This window comes from Ammospiza nelsoni, chromosome 1, assembly GCF_027579445.1.
Source record: "Ammospiza nelsoni isolate bAmmNel1 chromosome 1, bAmmNel1.pri, whole genome shotgun sequence".
NCBI lineage: Eukaryota > Metazoa > Chordata > Aves > Passeriformes > Passerellidae > Ammospiza > Ammospiza nelsoni.
In genome coordinates, this window is record NC_080633.1 from 133,699,438 (window position 1) to 133,712,793 (window position 13,356).

Below are 13,356 nucleotides of genomic sequence, written 5' to 3' on the forward strand. Positions count from 1 at the left end.
TGGGAAGGTGGTGAGACACTGGAAGAGATTGCCCAGAGAAGCTGTGGAATACTTCTCTGGAAGTGTTCAAAGCCAGGCTGGACGGGGCTCTGAGCAGCCTGGTCTAGTGAAAGGTGTCCCTGGCCAAGCTGCGGCTTGGAACTGGATGATCTTTCAGATCCCTTCCAACCCAAACCATTCTATGAGTCTGTGATTCTAATTGTGCAGAGATTCTAGATGGACACAGAAGGGAAAATATTTCACAATGAGAATCATTAGCCACTGGAATATCTCCCTAAGGAAATGGTTGGTTCCCCAACACTGGACACTTTTGATATTCAGCTGGACAGGATGCTGGGCCATGTTGTCTAGACTATTTGTTTGCCAAGAAAGCTTGGATCAGATGATAGTATTCTATGATTCTATGAAACAGCAGAAAGTTATGGGTAGTAAAGCTAGCAAAAGAACAAAAAAGAAAGCTATTCTTCTTTGCAGGGGATGAGGTTAAGATTTAGCTATGGATTAGACCCAAAATTGTTGTAGTGTGTTTGTTAAGTTTAATGTATTACTCTCCCATTTTGTGTATTGTATCCCCCTGTTTAATGTAAATGGTTCTGCCCTCCCCCAGTTTAGCCCTGCCAGTTATGTTATTCCCATGGCAACTACCGCCATTGGGGCTGTCAGCTCTTTTGGTTATATAATTTCTCCTCCCTCTCCTTCCCTTATAGGTATATTGGTTCCTCCTCCCTGGGCCCAGTCAATCACCCCCCACTCCTCCCAGCTTTCCAGAATCTTCTCTCTGGGGGTTGTGGTTGGCTGAGGTCCCGGGGCCCCTCCTTTACTTTGTATCTATTGGTTTCCCCCTTATGTCAGTTATGTTAAGTTCATCCCTTCACCCTTCCCTATTGGTTCCCTGTAAATCCCTCCCATATACAACCCCCCCCCCCCCCCCCCTTCCTTTAAAACCTCACTTCTCCCTCCCCTTGGGGACATTCTCTGGTTGGTGCTCCTTGGGTGGCTACTGCGGTTCATCAATAAACTGACCTTCACCCCCAGTGAGCGTGCGACTCCTTTCCTCGTCCCACCGGCAGCGAGTTCCGTCTGCGAGCCAGCTCAGCCCTAGGCCAACAGATGCCAAAGGGGGCTGGCTGTTTATGCAGCTGGGTGTCAGCCATTGACCTTCTGCTAGCTGGACATCACCTTGTTGGCCGCATACACCTCGCGCACAAAATGTTTTGGTTTTTCCTAGTTTTTGCCAAAGACGAAGATGAATAATTATTCAATAATAGGTAATTATTGAATTATTGTTCAGTAATAACAAGATTCAAGATTCAAAAATAACCACAGTACCCGAGGGAAAAAGAAGAGAATCTGAAATACCCACAGTTGAAGTAAAATCAGAATCTGGAAAGTTAATTTCATCATGCATCGTGAGTAAACATGAACTTCATTTTCAATGATACATGAAACAGTAAGAGTTTGATAGCTGTTGTTTTTATAAGTTACAAGGTGGAGAGCATGGATGGAGTGTAGGAAGTATAAACTCATATTAAGAAAGGAAAAATTGTGATCTGGGCAATTGCAGGTTCTGACTGACTTATCTAAGAAGTAGGATAGGTCAAATCTGCTTGGACTTTAGCAGGGTATCTCACATGGTGCTCCACTGGAATTTAGTAATTGCGATAGGGATAATGGGGGTTAGAAAGGAATTTAGGAAAAAAGCTAAAGAGCTGAATGAGGACAACAGCATCATGCAACAGCTCTTGCTTGAAGGGGATCATCAGGCTGGAAGGAGGTACTGTGGATTCTTGAGGGATAATTAGGGACTGATTAAGGATACCTAATCAATTGTCATGAACATCATGGGCAAGAGTGTGAGTTTGCAGCTTAAGCACAGTACCTATTTCTCTCAAGACACTTGCTGCTCAGTGTGCTGAGATAAATAGGAGACAGCTACTCTGTTTCAGGTAGTTGGATGCATGTGGGCAGTTGCTGCACAGTAAATTATGTGTTCAGGTTTTCCCTCTGGTAACTATTTCCTCTCCTCATACCTTTCCTTAATAGCTTTAGTAATGACAAAGGCATAAAAAGTGGCAGTGTGGTAATGAGACAAAATTGGAGGTTTTGTCAATATGGAGAAGATCGAAACATAATGCAGGAAGATCTGTGTTACCTGGAGGACTGGAATAGCAGAAAAGAGCTGTAATTCAATAGCAAAATGTGCAACGGCAGTCACTTAGAGGAGGAACTAGGAGGAATTCTCTGATAAGTTCAATGGCAGGAAATGGCAGAGGAGAGGGAGCAAGATACCCTCATTGGTTTCAGGATATGTCTAAGAAATCCAAGAGATGTTTCCAAGAAAGTAGCAGGCTCTGCCCTGAGATAAATCAGCTGAGCCTCATGTCTCACCCTAAAGACTTATTATGAGCATACAGAGAAGTTTTTGCACTTCTGGTCACCCATATTAAGACAGTTAAATTCAAACTGGAATAATGGTTGCTGGGAGGAATGATGGATTGCTTTTATGAAAAGAGATTAGAAGATATTGATGTATCTGCTTCACAGAAAAAGAACTGAGAAGGAACATGTTATTGTCCAGCAGGGGAATAAAAAAACAGAAAGTGGAAAGAATATTTGAAAATATGACAAAACTGATTAAAGGCAATAGTTATAAGCAGACCAGACCATATAGGAAGGTAGAAATGGAATGAAAACTTGTCAGATTATTTCAGAATAAATTCTTGAAGTTTCACAGAACTTGAATCCTCATGTAAAATGTAGGAATTAAAAATCACGTAAAAATATTTATTTTTAAAGGTTGTAGGTTTTTAATTGTTTAGAGATGTAATAATTACTTTATACAGTGTGGCTCTCAGTCTTAGCCATTGGTAAAACCCAACAAGTGGGTAAGATGCTCTACAGACTTACAGAGGAAGAAGATGAGAGAATGGTTCAGGTTGGTAGTTCAAAAGCCTTGAGCAGAGTGCATATCTCCTGATATTTTTTTGATGTTCTGGTATGTTGTATCTCTACCCTGATATCCAGTTCTGATATTCTTGGCAATAATTGGTTGTGTGCTACAGTGCTGTGTTTAGTGTGGAAGGGCTAAAGGACATGATGAAATAGTTTGCAGAATTAAGACCATAGAGATTTTGGGGCTGATAATTTTTTAAATTAATTTTTTTTTGTGCAATTTTGTTCTGTTCTGTCATTTTAAGATGCATAGAAGAATATTTTAGTGCTACATTGTTGTGTAAGCCATATGAAATTATTTTTTGTTCTTGTTTACAGAATTCAGAATAAAAGTTAGGAAGCTATAAGTCCATAAGTTCCATCAGGACATAGGTACCTTCAACTTCTAGTAGCACTAATAAATCTGTTCCTTTAATTATGAGCAGATTAAGTGTGTCAAGACTTTATCTTCAAGTCATACACACACACCACACGCACACACACACATATATATATATATTCTTGCCCTGTAATTAGTCTAGGTAAACCTTTGTCCACTTTAGGTGTATTACTTAATGGAAATTATTGTTCTGAATTTTTAATGCTTCTAGCATTACAGTTAATGAAAGCCAGATGGAGTCCCAGCTGTGACCAGAAGTAAAAATCCCATTAACTTCCAAGAGACACAGGAGTAGATCCACAGTCCATTGGACCTAATCAATAACTTGTAATCTTTAATGTTTGGAAATACACTTCTTTCATCTCATGGTCAGTGCCAAAAAATCCTTGATGGCTTCATCAGAAAGTTGTACAACTCAAGGAGAAGTTAAATGTGAGATTTTAAGGAAACAAAAATGAAACACTTTTATGGTTACTAGTAATGAAATATCAATGTGATCTCATAGATAATTCAAAATTCCAGTGGGAATCACCTGTGATGAAAGACAGGTGATTGTAGTGGAGAAGGGTACATGTAGACAAATAACTGGAGACTTCAAGGTCTCATTGCACCATGGAACAAAATAATGTGCTTTAGAAAGTGGAACACTGACAAGTGAAGATTTTAAAAAAATAAACCATCCAACACACTGGAAACTACATGTAAACAAAAGGTCACATTGTGTTGGGGTTGAGAATGTGGCTTTCAGCAGGGCAAAAGAAAAAAGATTAAAACATGCAGTGTAAAAAGTCTATAGTGGCCTTACACATGCATCAGTCTGAAGGTAGAGAGCCGCCTCGACATCTTAGGTACACACAGTGTAGACCAAGCAGTTGTGGAACAGCTGGAACAGCAGGAGAAGAACAATTAACAAGTAATCCCTTGGAGAATGAAATACTTGCAAGTCATAGTAGGGATTAGATTTGCTGGTGTAGGAAATTATTTTTTTGGAAAAATCCTCTAACTGGAACACATTGATTTTTGGTGAAAACTGGAGAAGTTAAAAATGTGCAGTTGTAAAATTTCAGGGGGTTTGTTTAACTGACCTCCTCTTCAGGTGTCTAGATTGGCACCAAGGCTGTTGGTGTGAGTCATCAGTGAGAATTGTGCCTAGATTTTGTATGTCACATAGAGCACCACTTCTGAAATAAATACCTAAATTACTGTTAAATAATGGCTACTGCATTTAGGGCAATAAGGATGCAGAGGACATCAGAAAGAAACCAAGCAGAGAGAGAAAGCAGGTGACTTTCAAAGTCACTGAGAAATCTTCCAGGTCTGCCACCTCAAGAGGGTTAGGAAAATCGGACCCTTGGAGCCTAGCTAAGCTGAAGGGCTTTGGGAACAGGAAAAGGTGGGAGGTGACAAACTGCAGATCTTGACTTTGTGTGAAGCCATTTAGAGCAGGACAGAAATTGTAGTGGGCTGGGAGAAGGGCTCTGGTGCAGCACAGGTGCACTGCAAAGATACCAGGCACTGGGGAGAGGACTGTTTTCACCCACCCTTCTGCCCAAGGGCCCCTAAACCCCTGCTCACACCATGCCCTCTCTCTCTCCTGTCAGAAATGGGGCAGCTGTGCTGTCATCCATTTGTAAGGAGCACTGCACTGCACAGCCTCTGGGGATGCCTGCCAACTGGAAGTGGGTGAAATTCACTGACCCCAAGGGAATATTTACATTCATTGCCTTTAATAAACAAAACTATTTTAAGCTTCAATGTGAATAAAGCTATTTTTGCTAGATGCACAGAGTGTTTGCCATTGTTCTATGTACCTTGTCACATCTAGTGTTTAAAAATGCTCTCAGTGGAAATACCTGGAACAAAACCAATGAGGAAGCTGCACACATACTTCAAACACCTGCATATCACAAAAACTTAACAGTGCCAGCACCAAATAGTTCTGGTTTATCTCAGAAGAATGTTTGCAGCTAATCCTCTCCTGTGGACATAGATAAACATACTGCAGCTAATACATACTTATCATAATTCAGCGGAGACATTTCAGAGTGCACCACTTAACTGCTTTTCAATTTGTTTTCCTGTTTTGTCATTATCATTGTTGTGGGGATTTGGTTTTGATTTTCTTTTTTTTTTTCTTTCTTAATTTTTGGGTTTTGTTTTTTTGTTTGTTTTCCAAATCATTTGCAGGTGATTGTTTGGTCCTTTCTTGGAATTAAACTCACAGTGTACTTCAAATTTCTCTTACTTTCACTGCTGCTTCTCTTAGCATAGAAATCTGCAGAGCTGTGGGAGAGCTACACATAGAGCACCCAGCTGCATTGTAGGTTTCTTAGACCCCATGACAGCACTGCTAGAGTCACTTCAGGCATTGCAATTTAAATTACAGGTGTGTTATCTACATTTATTTTTCTGTGGGACCATTGGTTTTCTTAGCCAGATTTCAATTCTCATTTCCTAAGTACTATATTTTCATTCAAACCAATTCAATGCTATTTATTCTTTGCCTTCTTTAAATGCATAAAAAGTTCAAATCCAGAGTTATTCTAGATCAAGACACAGTGTAACAGTTTGCATTAGCTGTGCCAGTACTTTCCTGTCCTTGTGTTCCTGCTGTAACTTCAAACATGATTTTCTTCAATTCTTCCTCTTTAGATGGTATTCTTCTTCATGTCTCTCCTGAATTTCTGCTCCACAGACTTCAGATTGTCTTAAATGGTTTTGAAGTTTTGCTCATGTATCTTGTGTCCCAAACTTTCCGTCTGCTCAGTCATATGGTTGTACAGTCTCTGATATGAATTTTCTGTTGTGAAGAACAGATATTTTGTCTCCTGCATCTTCCTCATAACCATATTGTCAGAGGTCTAATGCCAACCTCCAGGTAGGCAGCTAGGCCATTGAATGCCGTTCCTCTAATGGATCAAGCAGTTCAGTTGCAAAAGTGAATAAAAGAGTGTGTTTGCCAACAGGTTTAATCTACTTCAGTTTTCTCATCATCTGGAGACTTCTCTGAAACATTATTGTCCTCTTTTGATTCCACAGTGTCTCTCTCCCTTACATTGAACAAGCTGTTACATGCACTACAGAGATTTTTTTTCTTGTCTGTGTTTTCTTTGAGACTATGCTGAAGTTGCAAAGTTGGGAAAGACAGAAGCCATTAGGAAAAGCACTGCTTGTCCATTGTAGCAAACTTCTGATTTAAAAAAACAAAGAGCTGTTGATTCCACTCCCATAATGTGGAGCTCTCAGTCTCACCGCCATGGGTTACCTCACTGCCCTGCTTCAGGATGGGTGCAGATTGAATGTTATTAATGTTATTAATCTTTGATTCCATCTTTTGCACTAAGAGTATATTGGCATCTTAGGGGTGTGGAGGCTGTTAGACCAGGTAGTCCTTGACACCATGCAAGTGTTACTGCCACACAGCCGAGGTTTGAGGTTGTAGCAGGATAGAGTTTCCTGTCACTTCCTTCACCAAAGATCATGAGGCAGCTTTCAGGAAAAGAAAGTGTTAATTTGCCACAATACTTCAGCCATCTCCAAAAGAACTGTATTTCAGTGTTTTCTCAGCCCAAATCTTTTCCTGTTCATGCATACCTGAAATTGGTAGTTTGCCTCTGTGCAAACTCCTTCTGCTGATTGACCTGACCTTTGGATATTTACTCATGCCCCTCCACCTTTAATGTTTCCTGCAGGACCTAACCCAACATGTGCTGCATGTGAGGACAAGAATTAAACCAAGGTTTTGTGTATTCTTTGAAACCTGTGCATTTCACAGTATGGAAATCCACCTTTGTTGTGTTTTAGGAATGGTGTTCTCTAATTTAGAGTTCCCACTGAAACTGCTCTAAACCACTCTCCAGTTTTTTACTCATCCCTTCCTCACTCCTCCCCTTCCCCTGCATCAGACTGGAGAGGAGAATTGGAGGCACAAAAGGTAAAAAGCACAGGTTGATATAAGAACAATTTACTGGATCCAGCAATTAGATAAGAAAACTAGCAATAACAGCAATGATATTTAATAACAAAGGTGTTTGAGATGTGAGGGATTCACATGCAAATGCTCACCAGATCTCACAGGGAGCCACCACCACCCTACCCCTACACAGAAGGAAGGTCTTCCCCATTCCCAGGAAGTAAGGTGGTATAGAATAACCTCCAGGTCCTAGCCATGCCCCTCTGCAAAAATTAATCCTATCCTGGCAAGAACCAGGACAGCCTTATAAAAATATGTTCAGCCCATGCTTTTCAATGTTTGTCTATAACAGTTTGGTAGTGCAACTCCATCTCAAAAGTTCCTTTTTTTTTTTTTTTTTTTTTTTTTTGGGACAGGCATTCCTTAAAGCAAATAAATTCTAATATTTTGTTCCCAGGATGATAACAATTATTCTTTTTGGGTGGGGACAGAGTGCATGTCAGGATGGAGCATAATTATCAACTGAACAAGCAGGGACTAGTTTTGCCAACCAGGAATGACATAACAGGATAATCATATGCTGTGACAAGATCAATATGTACCTGTCGGATTCTACCTGAATCTTGAGAGTGGTTAAGCATCTCAGTGTTTTAGGATGCTACAGCCTCTCCTGGATTTCTAATACTCTTGTTCACTGACTCGATCTTCCTTTTGCCTTTTGATTTACAATCCTACTATAAATTAACAGTGAACAGAGATTATATGTTTCTACAGTAGTTGGCAACTGATCCCATTCAGAGCTGGAATTCTCCTCAATAAAAATAAAGACTATACTTTAGGTGCTGGTGGGTATTCCTTTGCAGATAGGCATAGCATGTAATATCTGAGAGAGGGCATGTATATATGATTTTACATATTAAGTGGGTTTGAATCATTCATAGGCTTCAGGAAGTGCCTTTAAACCTATTTCACCACCATAGAAGCCTTGGAGCAAATGCAATGCTAATACTCCTGCTTAGTGATTTTAAATAGTTTGTAAGCTGCTGTAAAAAATGTGTTGTCAAACTCTGCAACTAATTTACTTCTTCCAGTCTATAAAACAAGGGAAGGAAACATCTGTTTAAATGGGAATGTAATGGCAGTGGGGATTATACTTTTCTTGTCTCTGTTGTTGTTCATTGTGTTTAATCGGTTTAAATATACAAAAATAATGTCACTGATTCATAAGTAGTAGTATTTATTAGAGCTTGAGACCCTGTACAAGCCTATGTAGATGAACATTTTTGTGATACTGCTGGCATTTCTGAAACAAATTAAGCAGATGTGGGAACATTCCAAACATTGCTGAATACATAGTTCACTCCACATGGATGAAGTTATGGCAGAGTTAGCAGAGATGACCGGAGCTATCAACACAACATCTTTGTCCATAAATTCTCTGCAGAAAGGGTTAACACATTGCAAAAGGCATATCCTGCATGGGAATTCTCATATTCCTCTGTGTGATTCATTTATTTATATGTCCTCTATGTCTGTCTCTCAGATTATTCAGCCCCTGGAATGCCAGAATAAATGCTTTAGAAAGGTCAGCCCTGCTTGCAGGGAGCCAGCCTTGCTGTCCTCTGAACTTCCAAAACCCAGACACTGTTTCTTGTGTGTGCTTTTCAACAGCCCTGAAGAAAATGCACTAGAACACTATTCAGTGGAGTGTGAAAAGCACTAAAGGGTTTTACCCTGACCATTGTTTCCTGTGAAATGCAAGTCTGGTGCTCTAGCAAAATTTGGGCTTAGGGGCTGTGCCTTATTTGCTCTATTCGACTTGTTTTTTTGCAGATTTTTCATTTAGAAGCTAAGGTAAACCAAGGTTAACTTGTTGCTTACAGACAGGAAATAAATAATTTGATATTAATGTTTTGACACGAACAAGTGAAATGAAAAAAAAGGCTGGGGCCACATTCTATTGATCATTTCTTACTCTGGAGCATGAGGCACTCTGTTGCTGAGCCTTGAGGACCCTGGAAGAAAACTGGCCAAGGCTTGAGTGTTATTTTATAGTTTTAGACATAGAATGTAGATGGCATAGAATATGCAGCAGTAAAATAGCGTGCAAAGGCTTTTTGTTGATTCAGGAACTTCAGTGGTATTTGTAAGATCACCCAGAAAAACATTTAAGAGCAAACCCAATGGAACCAGAACCAGGTAAACATCTGCACTGGAGTGCAAGGAAAGGAGAGTGATGTAGAGCTGGGATCCTCCAGAGACATGGTTGGCTGTGGCTCAGGATAGAGCCTGGATTAGTGCAAATGTGTGTGTACATTTCTTGTGGTAATTTTTAGAAAGACAAGCAAATCCAGATGCATTCACAGTTTTAGTCTCCACATAAAAAAGCATGAGTGATCATGGCTCCTTTTAATTTACCTTGGGTAGCTGGAAAGGGCAACTAGAGCTTGGTGAAATGGCATGAATGGATCAAAGTCTGGGTATTAATTTCTAACTTCCCTAGCAAATTTTTGTCTTTAACTAACATTTTCTCATCATCAAAACAAAACAAAACCAAAAAAACCCAAACAAGACACAATTCTCTTCATCAAACCATTCCCAAAACTTCATTTGAGAAGTGTCATTCCTCTTCCATGGTCACTGATAGAACAAAACCAACGGTGGTGCTCCTCTAGTGAGTCGTGAGGTAAACAAAGAGCAGGCACTAATGAGTAACATGTGAGGACACTAAACTTAAGACTTAAATCTTCACAACACACCACTGAGGGCCTAATTAATATTTTTATGAAAAAAAAAAATGAGTTAAGAGATGCAATTGGATTTTTGCAAACTTGAGCTTTCTGAGTGAGAACTCAGATTTCATTCTATGGGCTTAAAATTAATTTTCTAAGACCAGCATTTCTTTTGGACTAAGCAGGAAAAGACATCTTAAGAGCCCTTTCAAACATGGGTTATGTATTTTGGTTTTGTTTTTTAGATCTTTGTATGCATTTTAATCACTCTTCTGGAAAGTCTGAGGCAGGTATTTTGCACTTCATAATGTCCAGTCAAAGGGTGAAATCCAGCGGTGAAGATATTTACGTCAGAATAAAGGATGTTTTTCTAGCCCAGTGAAGACACTAAGATGAAAAAATGATCCTTGATGTTTTGCTTTAAACACTCCTTTATGTCCTTGAAGACTCACCAACCAATGCAATTTTAAAATATTGTCTTATCAACTGGGAAAGGAGAAACAAATATGTCCTTTCAAATATGGCTTCTTCACATGAGTAATTAAATGAAATAAGCTCAGCATATGCATTGCCTCATCAGGATATGAATGAGCCTTTCTTTCATGTTTCTGAAAGGCAACCATCACTTCTACAAGATCAAATAATGGAAGGGCTTAAAAATCCTGCATGCAGGCTACTTGTAACACCTGAACAATGTCAATCAGAAAGATTTGAACCAGTGGGAAATGATTCCATTGGTTTTCTAGCTTTGATCACAAGAGGGAGTATTTGCAAGTAATCTTTCCCTGAAAAACAAAAATGCTGCTTAACAGTGCAAGCAATGGGTTTGGGCCATTAACTGTTTTCTGCAATCCTCTAGAAACATCCAAATCAAACCTGCAATTTCTTCTTGTCTGTTTGTAGAAGTATGCATAATGAGACCTTCAGAAGCTTCATACAGGTTGTATACCAATCATGGTGAACTATTTTAGAGGAAGAAATTATAATCTTACACTCAGGGACAGATTACTGTGGCATAAATTCTTTGTCAGTGTCTCAAAGTAATGAATTAATCTTTCTTCTGCTTGTATCTTTCTGCCTAAGAGAGACTGGTCCTTCCATAAAGGAAGTTTTAATTTCTATTAGTTACAATCTTTAATTCTAATTTTTTCAGGAGATAGAATGTCAAGGAAAGGAACATATGGAGTGTAAAAATAAAAAATGGCAGTTTTGGACTAGTGTGATTTAAAGGTCACAGTTTAAAGCTATCTGCCAGTTCATAACAGCAACAAAAAAGTCCTCATTCATTACCAATGACATGGCTTGCAGCTGTGTTTGGTGCTGATCAGTTATCTTGCACTAAATAAAGGAAAGACAACCCGACCGCTAGAATTAAAAATAAAGAAATAATACTGGCACAGTTTGTTGCATGTTCAATCCAAACACCTCGAAACCAAGCTATGAATTAGTGAAGGTTCATAACTTTCAGGCAAGTTAAGAATAGGTTTTGCCTCCTCTTTGACCTATAAGCAGAATTTGACCCAGAGAGGGAAATACCGATGATGCAGTGGGAGTGCAATGATACTTGATACTTAAAGGAAGGGAGGGGGGAGCTCATATTGTAGTAGGAATAGGGACCTGCTTGAGGTTTCAAAGGACAGTGGTAGCAGGCTTCATAATTCTCCAACTGCTGGAGTAACCTTTTATTTAAAAATGTTACAGAACTGTTTGGGAATCAGAGGAACATGGAGCAAGGGAAGAAGAAAGAAGGATTAAAGCCACACTGTCAGGTAGAATTATGATCTATATAAATGATTTTTTGGAAGACTGTTAGATTCATAGAGAAGTCCTATGAAATCAAATGTGGAAAATTATTCCACTGAAGAAAAGTCTTCTATTTGTATTTAACCATTCCACCACAGCATCTGCAATTGGAAGGTAGGGTCTTTGTTCAAACCCCTCAGTGCCAATTTTTCTGGCCTTCTGTGAGAGCACTTAATCATTTTGCAGTGAGGAGAGCTGCTCTTTGTGGTCAACACATACTTTTCCTGACCGCACAGAGGTGTTTTGATGATGGCTGGCAGAGCAGTGTGTCAGGAACTTGCCATCTGACATAAGTGATAGGTGGGAACCTGTCAGAGCCAGCGGCATTGTCTGACTGGCCAAATCATGGAGTGGAAAATGCCCAGCCAGTGCTCAGAGGTGTGAGCAAGGATGCTGCCTCTCTGCCCTTCCCCTCCAGCCACACACACACCTGTTGGCTCTGCAAAGGGCTGGCAAAGCCTGTGCTCTCAAGGATAGTGTGTGGCAGCAGGAGGGAAGAGGAGCGAATAGGACAGGACAGGAGAGGACAGGAGGAGGCACCACCACCATGGCCACATACTCCCTCGCTGTCCTTGCAGTTGGAAGGAAGCATTGCTGCTCTCTTAAGAAAGATAAACTTGAATTGGAGAGCTTGAAATGAGTTTTAAGAGCTCTGGTTTTCTCATCTTTGTGCATTTCATTCCCCATTCTGTGTGGGTAGCTATTCTTCTTAATGCCTGGAATAAACACCAAAGTAGCTGTGCAGGAGCCAGCCTCTACCTACTGTGTCTGTCTGATGGTACCACCTCATGGAGAAGAGGTGACAGGATGACATCCATTCCTGACAAGTGAAAGTGTTCATGTCCTGAGGTGACTTGGAACTGAACCCATTTAATAGCCCCAAGAATCAAGATGCAGTGATTTTTTTGCTTTAACTGCACTGGGCAAGCTTTCAGGCAATGATTTAAGAGGGTTTCTATAAAATAATCTCTTTTTTTGGCCAGCTGTTTCTTGATTTCTATACTGCCTCCTCTTTTAAAGCTACATGTTCTCTTTGTCCCAGGGTTGCCCTTAAAAGCCGAAGTGCAGAGGGAGAGAATATCCTTTCAGCTTGATGTGAATTGCAAAGCAGGGCTCTCTCCTTCCATTCTTAAACACGAAGGGTGGTACAAGTAGCAATGCTGACAGTGTACATTTGCAGATGCCACCATATGGGTCTTGAAAAACTAGTTGCACCGATGATTCCCTGCACATGTAGGAGACAGTTTGCATTGTTGGCATCGTCCCTGCACAGAAACAAGCACAGCTTAGCAGAGCTAAGCAGATGGCACTAGATCTGGTGCCAGGGAAGCACTGAATTAAAGGTTATACCCACCAGGTTTGATGCAGTGCCAGTTTGAATTGGTACAGAAGCTTCGGCCCACCTGCTTATTGGCCCCGTGACATCTGGCATCTTTTTTTTTTTTTTCTTTTTCCCCTTGGACTAAGCTAAATGCAGCAAGGAAAAATGTCATTTTAAAAGCTAGTTACCAATAAATGGGATTAAAATTCTCTGAGAAAAAAGAAAGCCTTGCAAATGCATTCTGTTTAACACTGCT